Source organism: Parambassis ranga, unplaced genomic scaffold (assembly GCF_900634625.1).
Source record: "Parambassis ranga unplaced genomic scaffold, fParRan2.1 scaffold_31_arrow_ctg1, whole genome shotgun sequence".
Taxonomy (NCBI): Eukaryota; Metazoa; Chordata; class Actinopteri; family Ambassidae; genus Parambassis; species Parambassis ranga.
The window spans coordinates 897,439-900,596 of record NW_021144801.1 but is presented as its reverse complement, the minus strand read 5'-3'; the positions used below and the strand labels follow the sequence as shown (position 1 = coordinate 900,596).

Below are 3,158 nucleotides of genomic sequence, written 5' to 3'. Positions count from 1 at the left end.
TCAGGGACAAAAATGTCCGCTTCTAAAAACTGCTCTAAAAACTGAACAGATTCATATTTTTCTGCATCAATATGTGGAACAACTTCAGGACTGCTCAGAACTACCAAACATGACATCATTGGAGGAGTTTAACGCTTTAAATGCCAGGTAGTTGCCAGTGATTGAATGCCAAATTTGATTCTTCCACCTGTTGAATGTCCACTCAGTGAGCAGGATATGGCAGGCCTTAGGGCAAGTATTGATGTATTGATTGTTTCACAATAAAAGAACACTTCCTGAATGCACTGACACAATAGGTTAGCAGACATTGTAATGCTAAAAAGCTGCACTGCAGTCATAATTAAACTTCTCAGGAGCAACAGTAACATCTGATCTGTGGTCAGTGAGATGTGTCCCTGAATGCACCATGTCTCAATCAATCTTTTTGTTATCACAACCACTTTATTGTACTTGTTGTGACAATTACAATTACATTACTTGTAATGTTACAGTTGATACTAAAACTACACCATGATGTATCATTTATATGTAAGATACTCTGTTACTGAATAAAACTCAACAAACCAGTAATTTGTGTTAGTGTCCCTATTTGGACATATTGCAACGGATTAGACATGCATGCCTATTTTAATCAGAACTGTTGCACAACATTGAAAATGAACATCTGAGGAAAAATTAACATAAGGTTGTAGTTTATCCTTTGAAAGACAAATTCAGTTTACATTATACATTGGCAAATTCCTGGCCCAAATAAAAAGCCTCAATGAGAAGCTTTTTGAAGTCGGAATAACACTTCATGTGTTTCACAGGAAACACTACACTTTTCAAACATGCAGACACAACCGGGTAGCAGACGTTGTGCCTTCCATAATCTGCCTCACAGTCATGATTAAACTTTACAATAAGTGCGAAATCCTTCTTCTCTGATGGAAGAAGCGGAACATGACCTTGCCCTGTGATCCACTGTAAAAACTTAGCAGGTGTGAAGACGGGTTGGCCATCAATGTCATCTTGATGAGCCAGTCCTCCATCTATGGAGTAAATATGAAAATAAGTGTTACATTACAATGTGTTTTTTATTTACATCTAAGTAGTTGTTTAATATAAACAAAGGAGGGCTGATCTCCCTTGTGAGCCAGGTTGTGCTCAAGGTTTCTTCCTGTTAAAAGGGAGTTTTTCCTTACCACTGTCCTTACTTCCTGTAAAGCATTTTGATTGTAAAAGATGCTATATAAACAAAATTGAACTATAAGAAATACCTTCAGCCTCATACAGGAAGTCTTGCAAAAAGTTAATAATCTCCAGCTCCATCTGATGCTTAGTAGAATCTTTCTCACTCAGTTGTGGCTGAATGGAAGCCAAGACAAACTCAGCACTGACCTAGGACGGGAGAAAATACAGGTATCAGCTTTTAAGTTTTATACATTTCTAGAAAGTTTTTCTTGTTCATAATTATAGTAACTCATGTTTGTCTTTACCTTTCTGTCTTCCATGGGAACAAACAGGGGCTGGCAGATATCTGGGTACTGTCTCATCAGTGAAAGAAGGTTGTACAGCTTCAAGCCTTCTTGTAGTTGTTCCATCATAGGCTGCAACCTCAGCACCGCGTGAAGTACGATGGCACTAAAACAGTAGAGAGTACACAATCTTACTCATGTACCTATTAACTACACCAGTGCGTTCATAAACAAACGCACATTAGAACATACCGAACAATGGAATCCTTATTTTGAATGGAGATCACACCAGTGTATCCACAGTTTAAGATTTCAGCAGTTAAGTCCCTGATTGAATCTTCAGTTGACATCGCAACCTAAAAGTGAAGAAAGGATCAATCCAATACTTCCATCACATAGATCCTATACCTGGTCAATTAAACTTTTCAATTGGACATCTGCAACAGCATCACTGGTGAGAAGAGTTGGGTTTATCCGCCCACTACACAGGTATTGGTAGGTCCACGGGCTGAAAAAGGCAGGGGCTGGTCCACCTTGTGCAAGGCTGACAGCAATAATCTCGCCTACAGTCCTATTAACACAAACCAAACATAAGTGAATGTCATGCTAAAAACATTGATTTGTTTCTCTTTATCCGCTAAGAACATAAGCACACCTGTAGAGGCCACTGTCATAGTCATTGAGAGAGTACCGGGGGCTCCTCTGATGTGGCGGTCCATCAAAGAAACGGCTCTCGATCCCTGCCACCATTTCTATACACAATTACAAACACTTATGGTCATAGTCCTAGCATGCATTCATTAACATGATGAGCCAAAATCTGCAAAGGAAAACTTACTCTACATGTCTGGCATTGTGCTTTTGGCATATTTTGGAATTCAGTGGCATCTGAATTCCAAAATGAAGGAGACAGGTCAAATCCATGTTGCAAAGGCACTATGAACACGGTGTTTTTCCCTGCCGCTGTGACAGTGTATCCATGAGAATCAGGTGGAATCATTATCAGTCGCCGCCTCCCCTGGCCACCTGTAAACACAAAAATTATTGTATTTGTGTGTCTTTGCACTTGAAAGGCATTATCACACACATTGCTGTGTATTATAGTTGTTATATTATTGGTTTGCTCCACCTGAAGCCTTATAGAGCAGCCATCCTCCTGTGCATCTTTGGGTACTCATGTTGGAGTAGTCTGTCAAACTAAGACAATTACAATTACATAAGGTATCATCTGTCAATTATAATTTAAAATTATTATTAATCAATTATATTTGATTACTGCAATACCTCCTCATGGCTTAAATCCTTTGACATGGTGAGATGCCTTTTTCCAAGTCCTGCCAGGGTAAGTTCAAACTCTTCTGATGGGTTTGGGGTAGTCTCTGCATTTAGGTTTAGCAGGTATGTGTAGAAAGTAAATGGCTTCCAAGCTTTGGTAGATGATGTACCACAGCTCTTTGGAATCTTTCCTCTTCCGAATGAAAAATCCAGGGAAAGATCTGAATAATTTTAAAATAAAAATAAAATATGAATATTGCATATACTTACACAGCATCACATGTACCATTCAAAATACTTTTAATTAACATAGAAAATGAGACTGCATTAAAATCTAAAACCTGGCCATCTCTTGTTGTACAGAAGGAGAAGCTTGATCCAGTTGTCTTCCATGCTCTTGCTGCCCCTGAGACACATTCTGTGTCA

At 38.9% G+C, this 3,158-nt stretch overlaps 1 long non-coding RNA gene across 1 annotated transcript; it reads right to left on the bottom strand.

The window, feature by feature from the left end:
- Positions 1 to 1,735: 1,735 nt before the first annotated feature.
- LOC114430905 (uncharacterized) lies at positions 1,736 to 2,404 on the bottom strand. The gene is made up of 3 exons (XR_003670027.1): positions 2,296 to 2,404; positions 2,113 to 2,209; positions 1,736 to 2,028 (listed from the first exon to the last, which is right to left on the bottom strand). It is a non-coding gene; the product is annotated as an uncharacterized LOC114430905 (long non-coding RNA).
- Between the last annotated feature and the right edge of the window lie 754 nt (positions 2,405 to 3,158).